General features: G+C 44.7%; 1 long non-coding RNA gene across 1 annotated transcript in view; it reads left to right on the top strand.

The window, feature by feature from the left end:
- The window catches only part of LOC142601439 (uncharacterized), a 121,634-nt gene that overhangs the window by 14,330 nt on the left and 93,218 nt on the right, over positions 1-14,086 (top strand). The window contains exon 2 of the long non-coding RNA XR_012835002.1: positions 8,501-8,595. This is a non-coding gene — a long non-coding RNA (uncharacterized LOC142601439). The remainder of the gene's footprint in view (positions 1-8,500; positions 8,596-14,086) is intronic.

Raw genomic sequence — 14,086 nt, 5'->3', positions numbered from 1 at the left:
GCAAGCTAATAGGATGCAGAAAGCTGATTTGCTTTGGGTAGCTTGGAGCTGAAGCCAGGAAGTCTGGGTTTCAGCCATGTTTCTGACAGTGAATATTTGGTCAAAAGAAACCAAATCAAATGACACCACACATTTTTGAGTATTTTAGCACGTCATACCCGGATATGATATGCTAGGTACCTATATATGATGATAGATCTCCGAGGAAAGAAAAGTGTAATATTTCACCCATCCCCTTGGTATTTCTTACCTTGTCTAATTCTTAAGTCCTGTTGCATGAATGGTGAATAAAGAAATCTAATTAGAAAAGCAGAGAGCGTAAGAGCAGAGATGCTCTGTGTTTGGTGGGCTGGTGACATACAGTGTCCCTAGCACGATACCTCTCTTCTTTATAAAGTCTGTGAGCAGGAGTGGGGTGGGGGGGAGAAGAACTAGCTGTCATTGAGCTGGAGCTGAAATCTGGGAGCAGCAGCTTTACTTGTCCTGCTCATCAATTTTTCTCCATTTATAATGGGACTGTGTGATCAGGAAAATGGCTGATGCGCATTTGCTAAGCAGCAGCTGCAAGGAAAAGAAATTGGCTTCCTCGAGCCAAAGTGACTCTTTTCTGCAGCCAAAATGCCAGCGTTAACAAAGGAAACAAGATTTCCAAAGCAAGAGTGAGAAATTAAGGCCTCACTGACATCCTTGTCAAGATTCCTGCTGACTTCAGGAAAACTGAATTTCACCCAAATCTTTTAATACAAATGGGAACTTCTTGTGCAAAGAGTATTTAACACTGGCTGTGCCTCTGCTGAGTGGACTTTCAGATCATATTATGTTTTTATTTGTCTGTCAGCAACTGCTGTAATTTGTGTCCACACCTTCAATTTTATTGTGATTTAAGCCTGTCCATGCAGTGTTAATAGCATTGCTGGGAGAGATGCCATGGTAAGTAAGTCTGTCTGAAAGGCTCCTCGCCGTGCACTGAGAATGCTGCGCCCTGGGATGCAGTGTTGATCCAGTGTGAACACGCTGTGCTGGTTCAAAGTTATTCAAGAAATGCTGATGAGCTGATGTTCACACAAGGAGAATGTGTGCTGGACTGGGTATCCTCTGCCCTTTTGTTGCTAGCATGAAGTCAGAGTATAAGCATGATGTCAGCATGAACCCCATCCCGTATGCTGACTGATTTGATGGAGGTGCCTTTCTGAGTCCTCCCCTGATCAAGGTCAAATCTAAATTGCTGGAGTGGACTGGCAGCGTCCAGAACTGGTGTCCAAGGATCATGACACCATGGCAATAGCAGACATGAGCAGAACACTGCTGGTGGCTTCTCTTTTCTTTCTCCTTTTTTCCAATGTTTTTATTCTTTTCTCCTGTTTTGCTACTACTAACAGCAGTTGTGGACTTAGTCCCCTTAAGTATGTTCTCAACTAAGTGTCCTCAAGTAATTGTCCTATTGAATTTATGTAAGAATTTAAAATTGAGACATTAGCATTCTACCAGCCCCTCAGTATTACCTGTCAGGGCACAGATGCATTATTGCAATCAATTCCAATGCACAAATAGTTGCATTACCCCTGAACAAATGTGCAAACTGTCTGACTAGAGGAGAGCACAGATGTGGTTCCCATTTATTTTTGCTTTAATTTTTGCTGCCATTCAAAGCTAATCTAGTTTGCAGAAGCCTGCCGTGTGCAATGCTGTAGGGACGTACATTATTACAGGGACTCCAGCATTTCCAGCAGTACCTCTGGAATCATCTTGCGTTACAAGCTGTCTTTTATATGTGATGAATAACATATCTCACTGCACCTTCCCAAGTGAGGGAGCCTTCCTTTAAATTTTGACAAATGGGTAGGAGGGAAGTACAAAAATATTGATTAAAACAACTTTAAGTCCTCCTTAGGTGCAAGCTTTATAATAAGGTGACAAGAAAGCACAAAATATTTAGTCAGCTCAGTGCTCATGTCCAAGTACCGCAGCACACTAAAACACTTGGGATCATCCAGTAAGGAGTGGTTAAGCCAAATCCCACTCTCACCGTGGAGTTTCTTTTGTATTTTTGTTAAATACATAGCAGCTTTCAGCATAAGACCAGATTCCTGGCTGGCTACCGAACTGCAATCACAACACAAGCTATTCTCAAGATGTCTTGCTGGTCTTCTGCTGCTTTCCCTTCCTCTAACGAGGAAGCCCTGTAGTGGAGCACCACCTTATTCTCTTGCTCTGCTCTGTTGACTGAGTTTCAAATGAGAGCAGCAAAGCAGGTAGAGTATTATTCCTGAAGGTATCATTAGATCTTTACCCTTATGTTCTGTCTTCTCCACATTTGCCTCCCATGACATTGCCACACTAACCCTGTGAATGAGCATGCGTGTATGTGAGTAAGGCCACAGTCCTAACGGGATCTGCTGTCACAAGCTATGTTTTGGTTGCTTATTGCCATTTGACTCACGGAAAGTTTCTCTGCCATCAGCTATCATCTCGAGCAATGATGCCAGATGAGGGTGCGCGGGGAAGCACAATGTGTTGCAGGCTGTCCTGTGGCATGATAAACCAGAAATGCTGATGTGCTCCTTCCACCTGTGCCCATGGTGATTCACCACTCAAGGGTTACAGGCGGGGAAGTCATTGCTCTTGATAGTCCAGGATTGTTGACCAGCACCTCATTTCAATAGTCTCTGAATGCTCACATCAGTCGCCAAGTCATACAGAGGGACAAATCTGTATCCATTTCATCTGCAAGTGACTGTCTGACTCCGTCTGCATGTCACATCAGATTTAAAAAGAGAGCTGGGCTGTGAAGGTTAGCCCATGCATGCTACAGCATATTTCTAACAGAAGTAAATCTTCCTTTTCTGCAGTCAGCAAGGTTGTTTTTGAAGATTTCAAGCATAAAATGTTAGGAGTTTTATCATCCCTGCTAGGCCTTACAATGCCAGCATAGCTCAGATAAAGTGAAAGGAGAATGATAAAGATGCTGCATTGGTAAAGACACTGGCAACAGCCTGAATTTAAATCTCCTTCTTGTTAGATTCAAGTTAAGTATTTTGAGATATCCAGATCAATAATTAGTCTTGAAAATATTGTGTAAAATAAAAGCTTAGAAAATTATATTGCATGCTTACAATAGCATTGATATTTCCTTTAAGCTTCTTAAAAATTAGCCTGTATTTTTAGGAGAAACTGTGAAATTGTGCTTATTTTCACTTGAAAAATAAGTTCCTTTAGAAACATTGATTGCCTCATTTTCATTCAAAAATGGCTCTCTCTGTGAATGAAAGCCAGTTTTAAATGGAGTGTTCTGAAACATTAGAGTAATTATTGACACGGGAAAATAAATATTCACATATTGAAATGTAAACATGAAAGAGGAGCATTCATTCTTTCCCGTGAAATAATTTAGTACATTCTTGAATGGTAATTGGCCGCACAAGCCTGTGGTAAGACTGCACGCACTGAGATTTATCTTTGTAGAACGATTTTTGAAACCATTAGCTCTGTAGCAAACTGTAAAGTGCAGGGTGCGGAGGGAGGGAGAGGGGGGTTCATAACGACGCTGTATACACGGGATGTATTTTTGCCTCTGTGCAGGAACTCTGGAGCATGTGTTCAGTGGGCTGCAAAATCACTTAACAAAAACGTGAATTTTTTTCTTACATTTTGGGAAGCAACGCTAGTCCCTTTAGTCTGAATACGGAAGCTGTGCTTATCCTACTGAAATTCTACACTCTAGACCTTTCAAATGTATGAATCATACCCACATATGGGGTTTCTGCCTTGGCACGGTGTTTCACTTCATTAATAGCTTCATTATCTTGCTAGCACACGGTCTTTTTTTCAATGTTAAAGTCAGTCAGGAGTCATAGTTTTACTGTCAACCTGTCTGAGGTCTCTGCTTGATTTAAGTCATTCACCTGCCTTAGGCTCCTAAGGCGGCACAGACCCAGGACGGGGCGGGTCGGGGACACTCTGCAGGTGGCAAAGGGTTAATCACAGACCAGGGGACAGCACGTAAGGAGGTGGAATGGGCTTCATCATCACCACAAGAGCTTGCACCTTTCCAAGCACCTAAGACTAGTACATGGAGGAGCATGATGGCTGGGGCTCTGCTCAAAATAGATTTTTATTTTCATTTTTTTTAAAGAAGCCCAGGGGTTCAATGGGAATTTTTCCATCTGGTCAAAATACAGCTATTTCACAGAACTGTGCAAACCTTGATGTAAACTTGTAGACTCTAGAGCTGGATTTCTGCTTAAGATAAGGTGTAGTCCAGTGGTTAGGGATCTCCGTGGACCCAAATTTCTTTGCCGCCTTTACCTTGGTGATTTGAATCTAGATCTTGCATGCCTTAGGCTGATCACCTGAACTGGGTGGCTACTGAGGGGTCAGAGGTTGTCCGTCTTTCTATGTGTCTTGCAGAGATGTACTTATTAAAAGAAAAAAAGCAAAAAGTCTCGGGCTCATCCCAGTGTGAAAGAGATCTGAATGCTGGTCATTTTATTTAGAAAGTGGAACTTCATTTCCTGGATGCCTACTGGCTTTGAGCTCTTCAGTCTAGAATTTCATAAAGTCACAGTTCAGCAAAGCAAAATAAACAATCCCATTGAAGTTAATCTTTACTAAATCTGTGGGCTAAAATACAGTTGGCCATGGTGCATTTAAAACAATTTTAAAAAATAGCTTAATACAAAGGTAACTTTGCATCACTTTCCATCACTAAACAATTAAATTTCAGGATATTCCACAACTGAACATTCAAAGACACTTGTCTCTTAAGAAGGAGGTCTCCTGGTGTATACTCACATCCTCCTCCTTTGGCAGGACCTCATGGCAAATCCGCTTGTCTGCTCTGTGGCCTGATAAACACTCTGGCACTTGCAGCTCAGTCTGCCGGTGCTGGCGTATGGCGCTCACCAGCGTTAGACTTAAGGACATACCGAACAAAAGACATCAGAAGTCCCAAGGGACTCCACTGCTACTTTTGCTTCTCCTAGAGCTGGGAAGACAAAACAGAACTAACTTATATACAGATTTTTGTCATCACCTGGCCACAACTTTTTGCATCAAAAATGACAGATACCCCCTGCCCTTGACTTTCATGAGAGTGTTGAACCAAAGCGATGTCACTCAGAGATGCTAACGGTGGTGGCCTATCTGCTCTAGCTGCCTCATGTAATCCTTGGTCTCTCAAAAGAAGTGCTTAGATACTCAACAGATGGATGCCACGCAATTACTTAGACACAGACACAGCTTCTTGGATGCGCTGCACAGCGAGGGGAGGATGAGGGTCAGGCAGAAAGCAGTGCTGCCAGCCTGTACTATCTCAAGTACTTGTTTAACAACAACTACTGTTGTTGTTTTCTCACTTACAAAGTAAGAATCAGTATGGGTTTGGATAGGCTAGTTTTGGGTAGACCTGAAGGGAAACTTTTCACATGTTGGAAATGCTGTGTCTGGGACAAGCTGAAACCACTTAAAGTCCCCAGACGTGGGAGAGTTGGCAGGGACCTTACTTTGTTGACACATTGGATTATATAAGCGCTCGGCAGCTTTTCTGCGTGTGCATGGGTGTGTTGTGTATGTGTAGGAGAAGAATAGCAGTGGTCCAGACCAGAGACCATGATGCATAGGCATCCCATAATAACTTCCATACGCTGAACTGTCATGTTAAACTGCATGAGACGGGGGGGGCGGAGGAGGGAGGCACAGCTTGAGTTTTACCTCCAGCAAAACTCCACTTTGGTGTGGGTGGATGGACTTGCCATTTAGTTAAATGCAATGGGGTTGAACTTGGTTCCCTTGGTTCCTGGGTGGTATCTCACCAGCTAGCTGGTCTTGGTGATAACGCTTAATGGGAGCAGGATTTACACCAGCAGAACCAGGACAAAAGCTTCAGAGATTCTGCCTTGTGTTCACATCAGTGGTATTTTAGGTAAGCAATGGAGGCAATTCCTGTCTGGGTGCCCAAACACACGGGTAAGCCCGCTCAGCTGGCCACGTGCATGGGCTGGGTCTCCAGGTCCATAGGGAGGGTCTAGATTCCTGAAAAACAGCTTGTAAGTCTTCTCTCCTGCTTTACCCTTGCACACAAGTCAGAGAAACATCCAAGTATTTTGACCTCCCTACTGGTGGTCTGTGGAGTAGTTCAGATGCTCTTTATGACCATGATTTTTATGGAGGATGCTGGTTGCAAGTATTTTTTGTAAGTCTCACTGATTCCAAGTAGCAATAAAACCCTGTCAACCTAACAGAGACTCTGCATTGAGTTGATATGAGAAGACGTAGCTAACGATATGGCCTTTACAGTCTTCTTCAGCTTTCTCTCTCCCTCCTAGTGAAATGTACATTGTGAAAAGCTCAGAGTCCAGGAAAACCCCCATAACTGTTCTACACTCAAGAGGTTTGCAGCAGACCTTCACTGGCTTACCCATCATATACAGAAGAGATGCTATCCCTCTGCAACTCAGTGTCATCTTAGATTGTGGTTGGTATTGATTATATTTCACATTGTGTTCTACTTTAATAATCCTCTTTCTTAAGGATCTTATGATTGTACAATAGCAGAGTTTATCCAGTCCTTTTTTTCAGAACAGGGATTTTCTTGTCATATTGCACTGTGCTCAAGAGAGCTGAGCAAAGGGATCTAATCTCCATAATATTAATTTGTCTGCACATTGGGGAAACAAAAGCAGCAATAAATCTGCACATGTTTGAGTTTTTGTTTGGTTTTGGTTCTTTTTGTTCAGCAATCCCAATGATTTATGTAAGGAGTTCCTGGGCAGGGAGGAGTGTGAGGCAGCCAGTAGTCTCAAGTTAACAGTGAGTCATAATATATTTAGCAAGGGATAATGCAATGCCAGAAAAATAGGAGGCAAGACAGAGGAAAGTGTTTTCCCTGATAGGAAAGCTATTAAACATTTACCTCAAGAGAGAAGACAGTATGTGTGCAGCTTCCCTGGCCTTTCCTTCAGAAGGATAAGCCCTGGAAGATCAAGGGTAAGAAAGAAGGGGGGGGGGGGCGGTGTGTAAGGAAGATGCTAAGGGCTTGGAAAGGGAGTATACCTGATGGAGGTCTGGAAAGCAAACTGAATGCAGATGTGTGCCCTAGAAAGCAAGACCTGGGCACAGAGCACCCCTCCCTACCTGGTACAATGCCCTTGGTTTTCCAGACCTTGTCTGTCAAGGAAAATCACTACTCCTGATTCCTCATACAAACCTCTCCTAACTCACTGGAGGGAAAGGTAGGTGACAGCTGCTGCCTGGGTGGATGCCAGCAACTGAATCAGGGGCCGCCAGAGCTGAAAGCAACCATGCTTAGAGCTTGTGCTAATTGTGTTTTTCTGTCTCATTCCCTCTGGTACGGATGAGGCTAGACACACAACCCAATCTGAGCGCTGGTTGACTGGTGCTTAGTGCACATCATCCTTCTCTGAGCCAGTGTGAATCCAAGGACACACCGCAGCTTGTGCTGTGGTCAAGGGCATCAAATGGTGCTTCTGCCAGAGTTCGCAGCCATGTTGTCCCTCCTACAGGATGTCTGGACAGCAGCAGGCATTCACTGGCCCCACAGGATCCCTTGGTGTCCTTCCCCTTCCACATGCAGACATGCCACCCACCGTGCTGTTCCCCCTACCCACTTCAGTGTGTATCTTATGAACAGGGCAGCCTGTCCATGGTGAGGAGAGCAGTGGTTTGTGTGATGGGAAAAGATCTTGGTTGTTTTGTCCTATTTAAATTTTATGTAAATAGTTGTATGCCCTTTTTTTTTTTCCCCCAAAGGAGGTATATTTTCATATATATGACCTTTGTCATATTTAAACCACTCTGGCAGAAGGTCCTGAAGAAAAACATCCCTGGTTTGATGTCATCCTTTTAGCTAGGGCACCTGGGAGTAATGCAGGAGCAACCCAGCACTGACACAAAGCCTCTTATTAGGAGTATGGCGTGAGTGTCTCTACTCTCCAGAGTCATTGCTGTGCACAGGAGCTCTCCTGAGCATGCAGATGGACTGATCCTGCATCCCTTAGCTGGTCAGTTGGGTGGCCACGGTACCCAGTGGTGGATGTACATGAGGAAAGCCAGCAGGAAAGCTCAAGCCTCTGTGTCTTAGAGGAGCGGTCACTACTTGCTCACTCTTTGGAACATATCCTGGATATCAGGGACACACAGGTGCACATCCCATGCTTTTCTGGGGCAGGAAACCACATGTGCCTAAAGGAAGTGCCACTGCCTCTGGGGTAGCTGCTGTATCTCACAAGCAATGAGAGGGTTAACAGGCCAGGGACTCATTTCCAAGGAACAGGGATTGAGAATAAGCTACCCAAAGGAGCTGAAGATGAGGCTTAATGCGGTTGTGGATGCTGCAGTTAATAATGCAAGAGAGAGATGGATCTCAGACATCTGAAATAAATCTACCAAGACAGGCTCGAGGCTTTGTGAATAGAGCCTAGTCATCAGACATTGCTGCTGCAAGTCTGTGTGCTAACACCACTGCCCTGTCTTTTCACTTCAGGATGGCCACAACAAGTTCAACAAGAGCTGACTCCACACCCTACAATGTGTAAAACCAGCATGATGGGAAATCATGGGATGTTGTGTGAGAAAAAGGTAGGAAATTCCCCTGGCCCACCTCCCCTGCTCATGCAGACTTGTTTTAGAGTGCCCCAGTGTCACTTATAAGTCCAGGCATGTTTGCTGAAGTGATGAGGCTCTCTGGGGATGCCTGCAAGGAGGTAGGGTCAGTGCAAGATGCAAGATGCAAGATGTGGCCAGGAGCCTCTTGGGATGCCTTTCCTGCAGAACAGTGCAGCCATGGTATGGCCACATCACCCCTTCTCATGACAGAGATACTGAAGTGACATACCACTGGCCTAATCCTCCTCACCTCCATCAAGAGCAAGTGGATAAAACTGGGGGAAGGTGGAGGAGCGATCTCTAATTTGGGAGGACTGGTTGCCCTTTTTGAGACACCTCTGAGTTGCTCAGGCTGGAGCAACTGTCCTCCTAACTGAGGTACCGCATCGAGCTTTATTCTGGGTGCCACTAGCAAGATGCCCTTCTCTTGGCTGCCTTGTTCAGCACAGCAGATCATCCTGCCAGGAACATGGCCTGTAACTTTGAAAGTTTTCTTTAAAAAGAAAATAAAAACTCATGTCATTACCTCAACATTACTCTAAATAATTCTCTTCCTGTCCTGCACGTACATATCCTACATATACTTCCATTTTGCCATTTTTCTAGCATGGCTTGTCAGTCCAGTATCTTGTTTTTATGTTCACTGCTCTGCAGGCATTCCTCAGTCCATTGCTGATGTTTTTCTCTGGTTTCTCTCCTGTACCAGGACCAAACTGCCAAGCAGCAAACACGATGCTCTGTATAGAGGGGTCTCTAACATGGCTGTATAGGAAGAGGGTGGCACCAGTACCTCCTGAGGGCTTAGCCCAAGTAGCAGGGAGTTGCAGAGGGAGCTTTTATTGCTGCCATTTGGCTCCACAAAGTCCTGTCACATTGCCCATCCATCCCCATGGCTTCTGTTTCTCCTTTTTTTGCTGCCCTAATGCTTTTTGGGTGTTTCCTCCTAATTAAGCATCTGTGTTTGTGTTTACTTTTCTCTCTTCCACATGGTCCTGACTCGTGTCTCCCCAAAGCTGCCCTCTTCAAGATCTCCCTCGGCCCCGCTATTGTCGCAGCAGCTGGCTATTAGTGCAGCCTGTCTATCTGCAGAGCAATAAATACCCCACAAAATGCAAATGGTCCAAAAATTTCTTATTTGACCTTTGATGATCTTCTGTGGCTTTCATGCAGGGTTCTTCATTTCCTCACTTGCTGCACTTCTTTACTCAGTTTTTTCATATTAAAAATTTTGTGGGTTTTTTTAAAGTTCCAAAGGTCTCAGCTGCTTTGAGTGACTGGCAATTTCATATTGACTCCATTTATTAATGGTTTTCTTAATCTACTACCTTTGCTCCCTTTAAAAACTTCTTCTTTAAAAACGTCCTCTTGAAGTACTTTGCTGCTGTGTAATGCTGATACCTATCAGACTGGTGTAAATAGACTAAAACTGAATTTAAAGCAACAGTTAATCTGAGATTACAATAAAAGCAGAATTTGTCCTTCTCTTCAGCTGATGCTGACGCTGAAGACACCATTTGGATAAAAGCTGAGGAGACTTAGCTATATCAGGCACTCTTAATATTCCTACAGAGCTGAACAGATCGGCACTGACATGGATCAAAAGGCAGAAGAGAGTGGCAGCTTTGAGGAGCCGTTTTAATTACTCAGGGATTACACAGCTGTGCTAAAATAATGGGGGAAGCATGTCGACAGAAATAAGACTGAATTGCTTTCAGTATTGCTTGTTCAGAAGTCAGATACTCGGCAGCTTTTTTCTTGGTTCAGAATGGAAAAAGTGCTATTTGAAGGAGACATCACTGCAGCAAAGTCAAGCCTGATTAACCAAGAAAGGGCCATCTGACATTCATTTTTATATCTCTTATGGTGAGCCCCTGACGTCTTTGTGGAGAGCTGACCTACAGAAATGCATGTTCCTCTCACTGTCTCCTATTCTCTCTCCTCTCTCTCTCCCTGCTGTTACATCCAGCACTGACCTCATCGGGTACCATGCTGGACTAACTGAGCCTCTCAACTTGTTTGAACTGCGGATAGTGCACAGCAGGACGTGGTGCCCGGCTCTCCAGGGACTACCAGATATCTCTTGTTCAGAGCATGGCAATGCCTGGGGACCAGCCCAGTGCCGGCTGGGTTTTGCATCAGTGGCGCTTCATGGGGGACATCCCGTACCCCCTCCTCAGTGGAATGGCAAGGCTCTCCCGAGCAGGAGGAGCTGGGGATGGATCGACAAGTTGTTTAAATACAGCAGCAAGAGAAGGGCAAGGCTGCTCGCAGGGACAGCCTGTGGTGAGTGAAGGGCAGCACATCTGCTGGGGTCAGTGAAGTATTGCCAGTTGTATCAGCTGAGGACTTGGCCCGGGGGATACACGGTGATGTGCGGTGAAGGAGCAAGACAGAGCAGCCCTCATCAGCTCCACATGGCTGGGTTTGGGCAGCTGTCAGTACCACAGCAAGTTTGTTCAGGGCTTGCCGATACCTCCCCACAGCACTGCTGTTTTCAGACTGCCTGTATGGCCTGTTGTCAAGAGTCAAAGGGATGTCAGCCCCAAAGGGCAGAAATCTCTTCTGAAAACGAGAATGGATGGAGATGGAGACCCAAGACACAAGCTTGGAGAAAGGTTTCAAAAAAAATCAGATCCTACACTGAAGGATAAGCATTTGCAAGGCTAGCTGGGCAGGGGAGAAGCTAAACTGGTTGGGGTATTTCTTTATTGAACAGAGTAAGTCCCAACTGTCTTTGCAGATCAAGGCCATAGATCAAAGCGTGCCAGTAGCTTCAGAGATACCAATAGATCAAGGGTTTGCTTAAAATACTTCCTAAGATTATCCTGTCCCTTTGTAGTAAGGGTTAAGATGATTGACAACTACTGTTTCACCTAGGTATTAAACCTCAGTGACATCAAGAATTCAACCACAAGTTTCATCCCAGTGAGATTTTTTTTTTTAAATTTGGATGACAGTTTTCCATTTGCAAATAAAACTGGGTTTTGGTTTTTTTACAAGAAGAACTCACTAAAATCTCAGATCTTCATATTTCCAGAAATTCTTACCATCATCACCCTTCACTGTTCCTTTCTGTAACACACAATCCTGACTCTACTGCTTTCCAGCATCCTTATGCTGATACTGGCTCAGAACATGTAGTGGTGCATACCCACCTCTCCATATAGGAACATTGTTTGCAGTGTGTCTTTTATGTCCAAGCTATTGCATCAGGCACAGCACAGCAAAATGGCAGTGTTGGCTCATGTGTGGCAGCAGATTAAACTGGGACAACTGGAGCAGGTCCAGTGCTTGTGCCCTGGAGGTCATCACAAGGACACTTGGATGGGATGTTCAGCAGCTCCTGAATGACTGCGGCTGATGGCAAGTTGAATTAACCCCACACCCACCTCAGTTTATTTTTGTGTGCTGTGGAACTCAGGAAGGGAGTGGTAGAAGAAAATGCTCCCACCTTCCCTATTTAATCTGTAGCCATGTGTAGGTCAACATCCGGAATCAGTTCCTTTGACCTTGGCCAGGAACTTTCTGTATGTTGCTCTGCCTTCCCTTCCAAAGAGAGTCATATCCCCATTATTTCTTGCTGTGAAGCAGTTTGAGATTCTTCAGAGAACAGGCAGTGTATGAAAATACTGCCTTGTGTGGGACCATCAGCTTGCCTGAGGACGTCACCTTTATCACTGTGGTAAATCTGAGCTGACAGCCTGAAATGGGCTTCATTGCTATCCTGGGGAGGGGATGTCCAATAAGACAAGTTTAGCCAAAACTTAAAATACAACTGTGGAGGTTATGGCAAAATTATTTTTATGAACATTTCCTTACTGATCACAGTGCTGTGATCTTTTAGGACAGGAAGATTAATCTCATTTCTGGGACAGGGAAATAAGAGCTAGATGTTATTCCCAGTGGGCATGGATGAAATATCAAGAGCTGTCAACAGCCAAACAGAGTTATCTTGGAGAAATGATGGAAGACCTGTGGTCAGATATGGTCTTTTAATGATGGGCAGCCAAGGCAAACAGACAGAGTGATATGAACTCAGCTACGTGCTGATGAGATGACTGCAATCCTGCTGGAGACCTGAGAGACATGAGGGACACTAGTGGTGCGAACTTCTGTGCATATTTTGCTTTGCTATTCTAACGCAAGAACCCAAAAATACTCTATTTCACTTGAGAGCTGCCTTCTTTCAGAAGTCTGCCCGGTGTCATCGCAAGCATCTTTTGGTTGTGCATGAATACCGTTTCTAGCAAGAAAGCCAGTGTTAAGTGAGAACAAAATAATGCTGAAGAAAATCTGCTTTTGTGGAACAGAATTAGGGGGCTCTTCCTGTAAAAAAGGGGACCTAGTCTTAACAGGAGACTGTAGACAGAGCACAAGGAAGTTAGGTTGGGAGTTCATGGCAATACTAAATACCTTGCACTGCATGAGTTACTTTTTACAGGGGAGACCAGTAGCTCCGATCAGTGTTAAGAGCCTGTTATCCTATGGCAGGTACAGAACAAACAAAGATAGCGTGGAGCCAGCCCTCAAAAATGACTGTTTATTCTGATAGAATGAGAGGTTTACACATAGCCCGTGGACCCGTAGTTAATCAAATCCCACAAATTATATGCGCATGTACACACACACTCGTGCAGCCACGCTTGCATCTTTCATCAAATGTGATTGTTGTTAAAGAAAAGAATTAATGTAAGGATTTATATTGTTGGAGGGTGTCACTGTGAGCCAAACCTCTGTCTTCTCTGGGAGCAGAGTTCCAGCAATTGCATTTTAAGGATTAATAATTAACACTTCAGATATCAGAAGGAAAGAGCCTGACTCATTGGCAGAGTATACACCTTAGCAGAATGACACTTACAGAAATGTCAGAAATACAAAATTTTGTGACCATACCTACTCCCACAACTGATCGCAAATTGTTGGCATCTCACTTTTGTCTTTCAGTGGAGAGCAGGACAACACAACCACTTTTACAACCTTCTCCATTCAAGGCAGCTTTATTCTTTTTATTTGCAGTCTTCTCGGTGTATGGAGCCCAAAACCCACATGTGTTTATGGCCCAAATCCATTGAATCCACCCATGGGCAATGCAGACGGTCAACACTGCGTGATGGCATCATTCCCCAACAGCGGGAAGCCTGCCGCTGGGCAGATGGAGATGAAGCACAGCAGCTCCTCGGCACAGGACAGGTTGCATGGCGGACAAGGAGGACACAAACGCCTGGTCTGGTGCAGGGCAGGATTGTTCAACCTTCTCAATCATCCTGCTAACACAAGCCAGTCCCTAGAGTGGAGAACCTGAAAAAGAGCCCCGGGCAGCTGTCAACACAGTCATGCTTTGTGCTCTGCCATATCTTTCCTTGCAAGGTGCCCTGCAGCTTGGCGAGGGTTGCTGGAAAGCCTGTGTTGCTTTGCTCGTCGGGCCTCGGTCCGCTGAGGGGGCAATCGGTCAGTGAGTCTCGTT

The sequence above is a fragment of the Balearica regulorum genome, chromosome 3, assembly GCF_011004875.1.
Source record: "Balearica regulorum gibbericeps isolate bBalReg1 chromosome 3, bBalReg1.pri, whole genome shotgun sequence".
NCBI classification, from domain to species: domain Eukaryota; kingdom Metazoa; phylum Chordata; class Aves; order Gruiformes; family Gruidae; genus Balearica; species Balearica regulorum.
The sequence above is the reverse complement of the archived record's forward strand: the minus strand, read 5'-3'. Positions and strand labels throughout refer to the sequence as shown.